General features: G+C 46.9%; 1 protein-coding gene across 1 annotated transcript in view; it reads right to left on the reverse strand.

Moving 5' to 3' along the window:
- Nucleotides 1-15,029, reverse strand: part of NUP205 (nucleoporin 205) — a 1,887,652-nt gene that overhangs the window by 816,421 nt on the left and 1,056,202 nt on the right. The window lies entirely within an intron of this gene.

Genomic DNA, 15,029 nt, shown 5'->3' on the forward strand with positions numbered 1-15,029 from the left:
GAAGCACTCCGAGACCGAGAACCTCGAGAGTCGCCCCTCGAGTCATCGGTGGAAACCCTAGACTTCGATCCGGATTTACGGGACTTAGAGGCCAACTACCTATCTTGAGCTTCCCCTTCCTTTCACGCAAGGAATTGGCGGTTAGAGACTGGAATTTCAAGCAGTCGTCGTGCGACTCTCCCAGGCACCATAAACAAATATGGTGCGGCTCAGTCAACGACATCTAGGACTTGCAATACCAGCAAGTCTTGAATCCGGACCTTGGAGTCAGAGGGGTCGAAGAAACAGACATCATAAAAGATACACACGAGGTGCGCCGAGTTTCACGAAGCTATACACGTTCGCGGTCGGAAAAACCAGAACTGAGGCAATGGGCGCCGTGCGTCTTATATATAAGATACGGTGACGTCGACCCTCGAGGGACGTCAGCCCAATGCCATCGACGCTAGACGCCCTCTGCTGAAAAGTTTCCGAAGTGCACAGCTGTGGACATTACATGTCATAGATGTGGAATACATCAGAGGACACAATCCCTTCGAAATGCTTTTACGGTAAGTAATGCATGTCTTCTGATGTTTGTTAATCTGCTTAGAATCACAAGCTGTGCATAGACTAGCAAGTAGTATCCAGAGTTGGAGGTGGGTTGTGAGAAGGAACAGTAGTGAAAAGATGTCTTAGTACTGCCTGTCCCACCTGAGAATCAGACCTAGAGTGTGTGTCTAGGCAATAGTGTTTTGTAAAGGTGTGTACAGAACTCCAGGTTGCCGTTTTGCAAATTGACTCAAGGGGAACATTTGCAATGAATGCTATGGAAGCCCCAGTGCCTCGAGTAGAATGTGCTCTAGGCTTGAAGGCCAGTTCTCTCTTAGCAAGAGTGTAGCAGAGTGTGATGCATTTGACAATCCACCTAGAGATAGTGGATTTGGAGACCGCATCTCCTCTTCCTGCCGCCACTGAAACGAAAAATGGATTAGTCTTTCTCAGTGTTCGAGTTCTTTCCATGTAGAACATGGCTACTCTGCGTATATCAAGGGTGTGCAGGCTTCCTTCTCCCATGCTTGAAGGGTTTTGAAAGAACGTTGGTAGTTCTATTGATTGGTTCACATGGAACTTAGAAATAAATTTAGGCGCAAACCTAGGGTGAGTGCGTAGAACCACCTTAGCTTTGTGAACTGTTACAAAGGGATCTAGGACTGATAGCACTTTTAGGTCACTTACTCTCCTAACAGAGGTAATCGCTATTAAAAAGCAGCTTTATAGGTTCATGGGCCCGAAGGGAGGCCCCCTAAGTCTAGTTAACACCACGTTTAGGACCCATCCGGGAGCCGGGTTAGAAATGGGAGGGCGAATTCTTTTCACTCCCTCCATGAAAGCTTTATTAACTGGTATCTTCCACCATGAAAGATGGTGCAGGTGCCCGCCAAAGGACAGTGAACAAAGGAACCAAACCTGGTTTGGCGTTCAGAGTAAAACACAAGAAAGACCTTTACAAAAAGAAATGGCGAATAAACCCAGCTGTAACCAAATTAAAGTAAATGTGGTCCAGCGGGTTTAAGTTCGAGGCTACCAAGATAGCCTAAAACAGTACCAAGGCTATTCAAATAAACTGCGATAGGAAGAATATGGTAGATACCACAGCCACCAGCCAAATCTTAATGAGGGGAACGAAACAATGTTCCATGAGAGACAGACAAAAAGGGATAACTATTTACCCTTTCCAGTACTCTATGTAAGACAGGTTGTACTGGGCCTGTGAGTTTTAAAAAGACTAAAAGTCAATGGCACCTTTACATGTTCTGAAAGACCGTAGTCAGTCCCAGAATATGGAGTTTAAAGTGGGAAGTCTGAAAAAGACAACCCTGTGTCACTGCACTAAAGGTGCTGTGTAACACAGTAAAAAGATGATGCCTATGGAGTAGGTGACGCTCCACAGTCTATGAACACAAAAACGTTAAACACACAAAGCAAAACACATTCAAGAGTGGGAAAAAAGGCTCACACACTTACCAGGTGAAAAAAATAAATCCTAGAAATCCAGCAAAGCTGCTGAGGGACTCAGTAGGTATGGGAAATTACCCATTCTGGAGAATTCTCCCTAACACCGGAAAACTTGGAGATTTTTGTCTCAACGTCGAAGAAATCCCTTCCACGCCGTCCGAAAACAACTCCTGGGGGACCGACCGAGGTGGGGTGTCCCTGTGCCTCCGTTTCGGCTTAGGGGAGTGTTCCGGTAATCCTCTTAGGCCATCCTTCGAGACAGATTCTTGGCCTTTTCCGTAGGCCTTGGTGGATCTCTTGATGGCCGTTTATGAGAGTCGGCGGAAATGATTCTCGCTATGCTGTCGGCAACGTCCTCCGCAGACGGGAGGCGCGTAGCCTCGGCCTGCGATTGTGAAGGACCCTTTTTTGGCAGAGCCGGGGCCTTGTCTTCGGCGGATGCCTTCTCGGCAGAGCCGGAACCCTATCATCACCGGACTCCTTCTTGCGATGTGACTCGACGGAACCAGGGATATTAGAAATCGCGCCCTTTGTCTTTGATGGCCTGGTCGCAAGGCGCATATGCGGCTGCGGGGAGGGCTGCCGATCCGGACTGTCGGCGGGTGCCGTCAGAAATTCTGGTGTATCCGTTGGCGCTGAGGTCTTCTTCGACTTGGTCGAAGACTGACTTGGGGTTGTGTGCTTAGTGCTATGTAAATGTTAGTCTTTGTCGCCGCAGTGTACATTCCCAATAGCAGTGCCTGAGCCGTGCCTGGTGGGGCTGGGGACAGACGATACGGAGCGGGAGCACTCTGTCGAAAGGTCAACAAACTCCCGGTCGGAGGTCTGTTCGTCACTATTGCCGTAGTCACATTCGGTGGCTGCAGCAGCAGGAGATAACTCAGCCTTCGACATCCTGTAGGCCGCCCACCTCTTGACTTTGCGCTCCTTTAATGTCTTAGGACGGAGGAGCTTACAAGCCACGCAATCTACTTCATTGGGATCGAGAGGCAAGCAACGCTCATCTCTCCAAGGAAATTTGCCTTTGCAAATGGGGCAAAACCTAAATGAAGTCCTCTCCATAGCGGAGGATGGGTAGAGTGACGAAGACCAAAAGGGAAAGAGAAAGGAAAGGGAAAGGCATTCTCAGATTCTACAGAAATGTCCACCCTGATCCCACTCTCCCTACTGTGTAGGCCGGCGGAAGGCACGGCCACGTGGTCGGCAGCACCGACTGGATCACCGTCCGTCTAAGTTCTGATGATTCAGGTTTTCGGCGGAGATCTGGAATAGCAGTCGAAATAAGGGACGGATAGGGTGATGTTAAGTATTTTATATATAAACTATTCGACCAAAGGCCGAAGGGACAATAGGCAATGTCTGACTAGCACCGCATAAGGCGACCAGTATGCAGGGCGGAAAAAAACTATCTGAGGGACCTCGACATGTGAGGGATCTTGGATATACTACACGTAGGGATAGTGTTACAGGCACGCCTATGTTGACGTCCCATTTCGATTCTCGAAAGACAAGATGCAATACTCTGCGGTTACCACTGGATGTCGGACTATATGCACAGCATGTGATGCCAAGCAGATTAACAAACATCAGAAAGATCATTTCTTCATACCTTGCACTGGGACGGGTAGGGTGTCTGGACACTGAATACATGCAAGGGGAATCTCTGATCATGCCCGTCTGACCATCACTATTACTGGGAAGGAACCTAGGAGGCAAGAGGACTGGAGATTAAATGCATATTATCTAGGTAACAAGGAGATATTGAAGGGGTTTACAGGACAAGATTGAAGATTTCTCTGCTCTGAATGAGGGCTCCACGGAGAGCAAAGTTACCCTGTAGGAGGCTTACGAGAGTCCCGAGGGGGCAGGCTATGCTGTAGCTTGGGAAATACCAAAATAACAGAGGCGCGTTATTAACAGAATTAGAGGGGTCATCAAGGAACAGGAAGAGAAGATGGTCCCATCACGTAGAGAGTATCTACAGGCTACCCTTCAATTCAAACAAGTGGCGATGGACAAAGTCAAGCAGGCACACTGGGCGAGTATAAGCAAGAGTACACAAGAAGGACAACAAGGCTGGGAGGTTGTTGGCATGGCTAGAGACGCGAGGAGGGATCAAGATGGATAAGAGATAAGGAACCACCTGATGGTGGGGAGACAAAACAGGGACAGCAGATAGTGGTAACAAATGGGGCTGAACGTGGCGGAGACCAAAGCATTCCTTGAGCAGGTATCCCCATCTCACTAACTGAGACAAAGAGGGAGGCCTTAGACCAGGAAATCTCCATCGAGGAGGTTCAAGTAGCAATCACACAATTACAATCTGGAAAGACCCCAGGGCCAAATGGGTTCCCACTTGATTATTGGAAGAGGCTGAATGAGCATATAGCCGAACCAATGCTAGAGACGTTTAGGGAAAGTAGAGACAAGGGAGAGCTCCCCGAGGACCCACGGGTGGCCACTATTGTGGGCCTCCATAAGAAGGGGAAGTCGAAAGAACAGTCAGTAAGCTGTATTCATAAAAAATGGACTTTAGCACACACATATAAATGCATCATAACATAAAATACATAGAAACAGTTAAATATCAGTACATTAAAAGCATCAATATAAAATAAACAATTTATACAATATCATTATAGGGCCTGCAAAAAACTAAAAAACAAACATTGATTAATCAATTGGCTTGGGGCTGCATCCTACGCAACCACGTGCGATAGCTACATTAGGCTGCACAATATACATTGTTCACCACGCCCGTAGATTTACATAGATGAATTGCTTCATGTGTGGTTTTCACACATGCTTTTTTGAACAAATGTATCAAATAGATCATCCTCGGATCTCGGTAGGACTCGCAGAAAAGCAAAAAATGACAAACCGATTCAGTTTCCAGACCACATTTTGGGCAGGTTTCCGAGTTACTACGCCTCCATCCACTTGTGAAAGACGCAACCTACAGGGTACCGGTCCTGAACCCTAGGAATAGGGTACGGGCAGGTGAGAACAGGTCCAGATATCTTTCTCCACCCAGAGCTGGTTTCGAGGAGAGATACGCCAACCCTACTTTCAGGTCAGACATGAGGTAATAAGACATTCTTGGGTCTCGCATTTCACAAACTGCTTAAGGTCTCCTTTTTGGCAACCGCATAGATTGTCTGGGTTATGACTTAGTTCTACCATGCCGGCCAGTTTAAGATGTTGCCTGACATGAGCCGACCATTGGAGTGAGCATCTGCCAGGGTAGTTCATCAGATCTTTATATGCTGCTTTATATTTGGTGAGCGCAGGAGACCCCCAAAATCAAAACCAATAAAAAAGAGGTTTCCATACCGACTAACGTATAATAGGGTTGAGACCACATTCCATGTGGAGCTGGGCATTTGGAAAACTAAACGGCAGTCTGAGTAGCTTTTTCAGGAATTTGTTCTCTCCTACTTCTAGATTCAAGCACTTGGTGTGACCCCAAATCTCTGCTCCATAGAGTACAGAGGTACTGTCTAGAGTAGATATTTATTGCTGGCGACACCAGTCCCTCTCCATGGGAAACAAACATTTTTTGAGGCTGCCACCATTTCTTTCAAGGATGGACTGTGACCTATTTGTCCGAGCTGCCCATGAGCCTGTATCTGTAAACCTCACTCTTAAGTAGTCATACTGGGTGACCTTTTCTAGTACAGTGCCGTCAACCTCTAAGCAAAGTGTCACAGGCTAGGTTCTCAGTCTAAACACTAGCACCTTAGTCTTGTTCCTATTGAGCGTCAGACCCAGCTGTGCACACCTATCAATGTAACACTCCAGGGTTTTTTTTATCTCCATAGACGAGGTGGCTAGCAGAACTGCGTCATCAGCCAAACACAGTGCCGGATTGACATCAGCTCCAAACCTGAGAGGGTCCAGCTCACCTCTGGAACATTCTGCCACCAAGTCCAAGATGATTTCATTGATGTAGAAGCAAAACAGAAGTGGGGCAAGGACACATCCTTGCTGTATACCTTTATTGACCTGGAACTGCTCAGTAGTTTCCCCTCCCGGCCCTCACCTCACTACCGCTGTATTGTTGGAATAAAGCTTGGTGATCAGGGAAAATAATTTAGCCAGCACCCCAGCCACAAGAGGACCTGCCACAACTGGGCCCTAGGTACACTATCAAAGGCTGTTCGAAGGTCTATAAAAACAGAATAGACCCACATGTGTTTCAACACAATGAATTTCGGGGTTATAGTAGACAAACAGAAGCAATGATCGACTGCACTTAGCCCTGGTTGAAATCTGGCCTGAAGGTGGGAGATCAGCTCATTGCTCGTCACCCACTCCTGCAGATGTTGTAGCACCACCTTGGTGAATAGTTTTCGCATGGCATCAAGCACTGAAATGGGCCTTGCCCGGATTCTGCCTTCTCCCTTTTTTATATATGGGTATTATCTCTGCCTGTCGCAAGGATTCCAGGATACCATTACAGCTAGCAACTGCTTGGAATGACCTTGCTAGGATTGGAGCCCAAATTTTGGGCTCGTCCTTCAGGATGTCAATCAGGATTTTATCGGGACCAGGTGCCTTCCTCCCTTTACAATTTGCCAAGGCTTTTTTAACTGCTACCGTGGTAATAATGGGTGGCCTGGTACAGTCAATCGGCAACTGAGCAGCCTCCAACGGGCCCTCTAGGTCACAGGCTTCTTGGAAAGTCTCCTCGTGGTATAAACCACAGAAGTGAGAAAACCATCCTACTTCGGTTATCATATATTGAAGCCTGTTGTCGTTAAGCTATTTACGATCTGCTACGAGAGCCCAGAAGGTCTTACTGTCCTCATCAGTGGCAGCTTCTCAGGGCGTCCCCTTCAGATTTCAGAGATTCTGTTTTCCTAGTTTTCACTGCATTTTTATATGCACCCCATTTAGCTTGCAGAATCTCCTTGTTCACCTTCCAACTTCTTGCAAGATATGCCATAAGGTCATTTTTGGCCTGTCTGCAGGAGTTCTCAAACCATCCAGGTTTCTGCCCCTTTCTCTGTTTAAGAGGTGTTACTGGGCTAGTGAACCATGGACCGAGTTCGCGCATCAGACAGTCAAACTCAGCCAATACCTCATTTAACCCCCTGCTAAGATTGCATAGGTGTTCAATGGAGAGGAGAATTGAGTAATAGATGTTTTAGTTCCTGGGTCAGAATGTTATCACATTTGACGACCCTTCTGTAGTTTCCAGCTATCTCTTTTGGCACCGCAGTTACAATTCCAGTTCCAGGTTTAACCTGCCATCTTAGTTTTATGACTAGTAGTTTGTGGTCACTTTCCACGCAATCAAGAACTTTTCCACCTCAGCCCAATCACTCAATGCCACCAAGACATAATCTATCCTGGATGAACGTTCAGGCACCCTTCCTTGGTCCGTCTTCAATATGCCTTTCATTACAGGCCCTCAGATTTGGGCCATAAAGAATCTGCGCTGACTCCAGGACATGTTTGTTTACCCGAGCAGGGAAGCTGGCTTCAATGGGAGGAATTTCGCAGGCCGCATCCACTTCCTCCTATAATCCTTCCAGTTCTCGGACGAGCTGAAACTGGAGGTTAAAGTCTCCTCCAACAACAATGTGGAGGGCACCCTGCACTCCAAGTTCCCAGCTGGACATTAGATCTTACAATAAGGTCAGTGTCCCTAATGCGTTGGTGCCGCATGGCCTATTGTATATGTTAAAGAGTACGGTCATACCTTCTCTGTTGATACCAACAATCAATTGCAAGTCTACCGAGCTTTCCTCGCTCATTGACAATTCCCAACCCTGTAGACACCAGTGTCAATAACCCCCCCTATCCCCAGCAGCCCCACAGTCTGCCTCTGTGACCTTTACTTGCTGGGATGTTAAATGCCTTGAAGCCCTGGATCTCAATGGGTGCCACTGCCCACATTTCCTGGAAGCATTTAAACTTGTGATGGTATACCAAGGTCAGCCAGTCAGGGTCCACCAGGTGTCTGGCAATCCCGGCCACGTTCCAGAAAAGCACTTTCGTTCCTCTGGGCCCTGCCCAGTTTGCAAGGGGGGTGGGTGGCTGGTGTCAATTCACCTCATCCAGACCTTCTCCCTTTTCAAGGGAAATTGGTGAACCCTGGGGAGGATATGTTCTAGCTTCTAAAGCTACTAGTCCCTCCACCAGCCTGGGATCCCTCAGATCCAATTCGATGTAATCACACTGCTGGGGCGCCATGGTCACTCGACCAGCACTGATACTATCTTCTCTAATAACAGAGGTGGAACCCCTTACATGGCGGATCCAGTGGATGCTCTTATTAATAAGGGTGTCTTCATTTTCATATGCCCGTGATTTATGCTTGGGCACATTAAACAAAGATTGGATAACCATGCAGTGCTCTTGCAGACCTCCATGTGGGTCTCAAACGAGTTCCTTCCCTAGGGATTTGGTTTGGAGCCTTCAGATCATAGTTCTTTGTTGGGGGCAGACAGGACGCTGCATGCCCATTGAAAGTATCAGTTATTGGTTTGGCCTACTGGGAGGAGGGGTTATCGGGGGAGCCCCTCTTTCCCCGTGGCTACCTTCTCCGATTTGCTTCCGTTTAGCTGGTGCTCCTCGATCACCCTTCGTGGCAGCGCATGTACTATGGTCAATCTGCAACTTACATGAATCAGTTGGGAGTCCTTTCTGAATTAGTTGGAGCTGCTTTCCCCGTTCCATGAAAGTTTTCGTTAAACTAGCCACCAAGTTTCCAAGACTGGTAAATTCCAGCATTAAACCACTAAGGATGATCTTGCAATCGCATTTGCACTCTACACTGGGGGTAATAAGCCGTGGAGCTGTCTTCCTCTGTATTGCTTTACTCTTTGTCGGCAATGTACTACTCAAATGATCATGCTCCTGAAATGAAGCGGATACATGCACTAGAGGAGTATGAGGTGCATTGGCCTCTTGTGCTAAGATTATTGGAGGGTTTGTTCTGCAACTGTCCGGCCCTCATTTGGGCTTGGATTAAGTACTAGTGGCACCGGAAAGTCCACCCAAAGCTTCCTTGAGTTTTTTTCGGCTAAACTGCCACCTAGTAGTGGGATACACTTCAATTATACTACTTTTATGGTGTCCCGTGAGGCTGGATGGGTTTGGGCAACCAACAGGTAGACAATAGCTTTCCCTCCCTTCCTTGTTGCCAGAATTAGCAACAAAAAAATGTGGCTAAAGGGCCCTCTTTAGCTTGTTTCCTCGAACCACTAGGTACTTGTGGGTTATGTTTATCTTTTGCAGGGGTTACCCCATTTTCAAGCCCACAGTTCTATTATACCTGTGAAATTGCAGTCTTTATCTTGGACTGCACAATTTGAAATGACCTTTGGTGTGCCTGCACTTCCACCCCCCGCTATCCAAATCAAACAGAAAACCCTACATTTCAGAAATTAAGACATTAACTTCCGGTCTGGGTTCGAAACACCCTTTGTGATCCTGCCCCTGGGGAAATGGAGGAATTTGCCTTACGTTTAACCATCCTTCTCCATAGTGGGAGTCAACTAATAACAGGAGTTAGTGTACGCATAAGGAACGGTTTATAGAGCAATAAAGGCTCTGTTCTTGTTGAAACTAAACACAAATGTGCGTAAAACAGATACAGGAATAATCAATTCCCTAATTGGCTGTTTTGGAGGGTAGAAGTGCAGTGTGCAAATTTTGCAAATGTGTGCACATTTTGCAAGTTACAACCAAGCAGAAATGTGCATTCGTAGCTAGTGTTACTAGGGTGTTGAAATAATGGCAAGTAAAAAACAAGCGCTTAGTTAAAAAAAAAAAAATTTAACACCTAGAAAAGCTTACCAAAGAAGTTATTCAAAAAAACCTTTGGAGCATTTAAGAATAGTGTTAAAAAGGTATCAAATAGTACAAAATGTGGAATCACAATCAATTAATGTAACTGAGGCCCTATTGGCTTTGGGAGCTACTCAAACCAAATTCCAAGGCAATGTCGAAGCAGAAATCTTAGTTCGCAGTGACCATTGTACAGCTCAAAATCAACCTTTTCAGCCCCAACAGCTGAAGGAGCTGCCAGAGTACAACTCTTCCCCCCGCCCCCAGCTCCACCTTCAGAACTCACGGCTAAGAGACGCTTAGCAATTAGCCCTAAGCAATCTCAGGCCAAGCCTTTCAATCGGATTAATCAATATATTGCACCCTCCGTAGTATCCACGGCCTCAGTCTAATCTTGAGCATTCAAAGCAGGTGAGCAAATGTTATTTGAGAGACGCGCATGTCTTATAGCCGTGTCGCTTGGATGCACATCAACCAGCTGTTCGTACGTTAGAAAATCAATGCAGCGATAATGTGAATTCCAAAAGTTCCAAAGTTCAATTAAGACACAAGAAGCAGAGAATATGCAAAACGAACACAATGTAATCAAAGTATTATCAGATATAGTCGACAAAATCGGCCTACTAACGATGAAAAAGTTGGTAAAGATATCGGTCACTGTACATATCCAGAGCAGACACCGGAGCAAAGCAGACACTGGAATCACAAAAGCCCAAGCTCGTAGGTACTCACGTTGGTGGTGAAAGGAAGCAAAAGTCACAAAAAGGAGTGTCCATGCGACTAACAGCAGGGGCTCCAGAACTTCTCCCCATCTCCCTGCAACGGACAGCACCAGACAGCGGCACCCTTTACACCGGAAGGCTTACGCATCAAGGGTGCCTCACAAAGGGTTTTATCCCCTCCTCTTCTTCTTGCTTATGGTTGGTGGGCAGAGCCAAAAACACCAGCAGCAGTACAGGAGCCCGGGGACAGCACCAAACAGAGGTGCCCTTCACACCGACGGGCTTACACTGTTCATTGTATCGGCCAATTTCTCTGTTGAACGGGGCAATGAAAACATTCACGAAAATATTAGCCAACAAGCTGATCTGAGTGATAGGTAGGGTGATCAAGTCGAAACAATGCAGGTTAATTCCTGGGAGGGCCACACGGATGAATATCAAAAGGGTGCAAAACACAATGGCCAAGGTACAGGAGCTGGAGGGCACACATGCTATTTTGACCCTCGACTCCAAAAAGGATTTTGATTCTGTCAGGTGGGAGTTCTTGGGGGCAGCAATGGCCAAGGTCGTCTTTGGGGACAATTTTACAGAGTGAGTTAAATTGTTGTTTTCACTCCCCTGTGCTAGGGTTAGAGTTAACGGATATACATCAGAGTTTCTCTCTCCAAAAGGGGTGCCCGTTATCCTCATTGTTATTCCTGATAGCAATTGAACCACTGGCAGAAATCATAAAGACAGACCCAGTCCAAATGTGTTTTATTTAGCTGGGTGGAACTCGTCTGCCGATATGCGGATGACCTGTTAATCTTTTTGGGGGAACCGAAGAGGACGGGCCAAAGGGCAATGGAAATAATACGGGAGTTTGGGGTGCATAGTGGACTCGGGATTAACTGGGACAAGTCAGTGTTGGTTCTGGGAGGAGCAGGACGATCCCTGTGGGTTGTCCACTGCATATCGCCAAAGGGCCATTTCTCAATCTAGGGGTTAAGTTACACAAGAACAGGCGGTTGTTCCTGAACAACGATTTGGACCCAGTCTTGACCAGGTTGCCAGACAACACCACGCACTGGGCAACACTGCCCTTGACCATGGTTGGGCGAGTCAACCTCTGTAAAAATGAGTTTTTAAAGACACTGATGTTAAGATGGATTTCCAAAATCAGCTCTTAGGGGAGGACATCATGGTCATCAGGGAAAAGACAGACTATAGCCAAACCCAATCAAAGTATGGTAGAAGAGCGGCAAGGCTTAGTCTCAGGAAGGGTGTGAAAGTGACCTAGGGCGACAATGAGTCCACATAGAGCAACACCAGTACTTCCAGTTAGACATGCCTCCCCCTTCACAGCCGCTCTTCTCGCTCCTACCCTTCCTTTCGCTCTTCCCTAAAATCTTCTCTTCCACTCACCTCCCCAACACCCCACGTTTCCTTTCCTCCTCCCTGCCCCTCTACTCTCACCTCATACTCCTGCTCTTCCTTACCCTCTCCATCCCACCTACCTCCTTCCTCTATTCCCCCTGCTCTCTTCTAGTCTCACTTTTTCCTCTCTTCTTCCTCTCACATTCTTGCATTCCCTCTTTCCCCCGCTCTTACCCCTTCTAACATCTACTTCTCCCTTGCACACCTCTGCCCCTCCCCTACATCCTCCTCACCTCTACAACATTGTAAGTTGTTCTTTGTACCGTTTTCAGGTTGTGGTTCAATTGTCATCTTATGCTTGCTGTATGTTACTTGTTCTCATAAAAAGCACTTTGGATTAAAGGGCTATATAAATTCAATAAAATACAAATGCATGCAAGTATAAAAGAACAGATGACTTAGTTTCAGCAATATTCTTTTTGATGGACATTCCTCCCACAGATTCCTCATCTATGATACACTACAAAACAAGTACAACAACCTGGAGAAGGGAGGGTAGCAAGGACACCACCTAAACCAGAAAACTCTGAAGGACAGCTCTGCCAAAACGAGCGGCCTGAGCAGACACAGAATGCAAGCAGTAATGCTTAGTAAACTTGTGCAAGGAAGCCCACATAGGTGCTTGGCAAATATCCAGAACAGGCTCTCCGTGTTGCAGAGTTAAGGTGGCAGCCAACCATGGTAGATGGATATTTTGAGAGAGATGCAAATCAGAGACCACCTTTGGAAGGAAGGAGGGAGGGATGGTTTAACTCAATGTTGCTTACTCCCTGGAGAAAAGTAAGTAGGGAGGATAAACAGACAGAACTTGGAGCTCACTCCCAGTCTAGCAGAAGTGATGGCAACCGGGAAAATCACCTTAAGGGTGAAGAGTCAAAGAACACGAATGAAAAGTCTCCAACGGAGCACCCATTAAAAACGTCAGCACTAGATTTAAATCTCACACCAGGAGCAACATACTTGTGTGAGAGAAACACAGTTGAAAGACCCCTCAGGAATTGAATAACTGAGGATCGTGAAAAATGAGCCCTGCTCCACGTCCTCTTAAAGACCAAAATTGCTGCGAAATATCCCTTGACTGCCCTTATCTGTAGGCCCATCCAGGCCAGTGGCAAAAGCAATTCCAATACAGAGGAAGTGGAGTATAAGGGTCCAGCTCGCTCTCCTGCACCAAGCCAAAAACTTACACCAACTGCAGGCATGAATTGACTTGGTGACAGCTCTTCTAGCAGACCGGAGTACATACAGAACGTCCTCTGAAAAATCCCACTCCCTATACCTCAGCCTTTCAACAGCCAAGCATTAAGGTGCAGGACCCTGCCCTCCGAATGGGAGAGGCCCATCCTCTGCGGAAGACGCCAGGAAGGGCAGATGGCCATGTCCAGAAGCTCCAGTTAGCACGTTCTCAGGGACCAGTTCGGATGGATCAAGATCATTATGGCATGAACAGACAGTCTCCTGAGAAGTAACAGAATGGCAGGGATTGGCAGGAACACACAGAGCAGGTTGAAGTCCCAATCGAATGTCAATGTGTCCCCCAGAGCTACGGGACAAGGACATTTCTGTGAGCAGAACCAAATGCACTTCCTGTTTACACTGGAAGCAAAGAGGTCCACCTGGAGAGTACCCCAGAGGGAGAACATCTCCTTCAGAACTTTCTGGCAGAGCTTCTATTCCTGGGAGGTTAAAGATAGCCTGCTCAATGCGTCCACTAGAGTGTTCTCCTTGCCGGACAGATGGGCCGTAGTATGAGAAACACTTCAGAGTCCAGAACCACAATCACATTGGTTCTCTGCACAGCAGCAACGAACCAACACCACCCCGATTGCTGGCATAACGCATGGTGTAAGGAACTCATGATGGCAACAGTAAAGACAGACACGTGATCACAGTTCAAGGGTGTTTATTAAACTGTATAGGTAGGTTGGGAAAATGACTAATATAAACCTAAATCTAAGATGAGGGCAAACTACAACCATCAAATAATAATTAGGCAGTCCTAGTGGTGTCTTGTCAAAATAAAAGGGCCTATAGTAAAATAAAAAATAAAATAGACTATTGCCAAATCTTACAACTAAATACAAAAAGAGAGTGGATACTGTTCACAAGAAAGAAAGAAGTGTTCACAAATGATAAGTCAGAATGTGGTAGCCGGAGGTCTTCCTTCCCCACATTTTAACCACGGGACAAGGCGTGACTCCTGAGCACAGGACACTATATCAAGCTTTCCCAGCACGAGAAACAGTTCCATTCCCAGGTTATCAGGATAGGATCTTCGGTGGTTAAGTATAAAAAGTCTCTTGCCTTCGAGGATCTGATGGGTTCAAAATAAATCAAAAAGTTCCTTTCTGCATGTATGTATGTGCTGGCTTTTTACCCCTGGATCCCCCTATTCTGGGCTCAGATCCCTCTTGCATAGCAGCCTCCCTCTGTCGGGTTCACCACAGCTTTTATTCACAGTTCATTGGGGCATCATGCTTCGCCCTGTTGTACCAGCATCCCTACGGTGGGTTCACGTTTGCCAGCCGCTCAGTTCCTTCTACCATGGGTGGACTGGCCTATAGGGAACTCTGGAGATTTCCCGGTGGGCCTCTGCACCCTGGGCCTCTTGTGTGGCATTTCCAAATGTTCACATAGGAAAAGCATTGGGCTTGCTGAAAATGTGTCATATGGGGCCACTTTGACAATTATTTCCAGGGCTTCTTTTAGTTCCCAGTCCACCCCTGCCTTCTACTTTCTTACAATGTGGGATTCACTTCCCTTGGTTTTCCAATGGTTTGTCGGTTTGTGGTGTATGACCACTTTCACCCTTTCTTGCGGCGCTCCAAAGGCGTTCTGGTATCGGTAGTGTCAACAATGGGAAATTAACCACAGTGTCTCGACTAAGCATCCATGTGGTGCTGGTCCCCTCTGCCGTTGGTTTTCCCCTTAAGTGTTAACAGTTCTTTAATTTTCCCTTTGCAACTTTCGTTCAACACAGTTCGGTTTCTTATCGGTTCTCCAAGCGACTCACTGGCTGTGATGAATGCTTGGCCTGTCTTGTCTCTGGAGTCAAGGACGGCACCATGGTAGCAGGCGTCTCTCCCTGTCCCG

This window comes from Ambystoma mexicanum, chromosome 12 (genome assembly GCF_040938575.1).
Source record: "Ambystoma mexicanum isolate Mex_15411 chromosome 12, UKY_AmexF1_1, whole genome shotgun sequence".
Taxonomy (NCBI): domain Eukaryota; kingdom Metazoa; phylum Chordata; class Amphibia; order Caudata; family Ambystomatidae; genus Ambystoma; species Ambystoma mexicanum.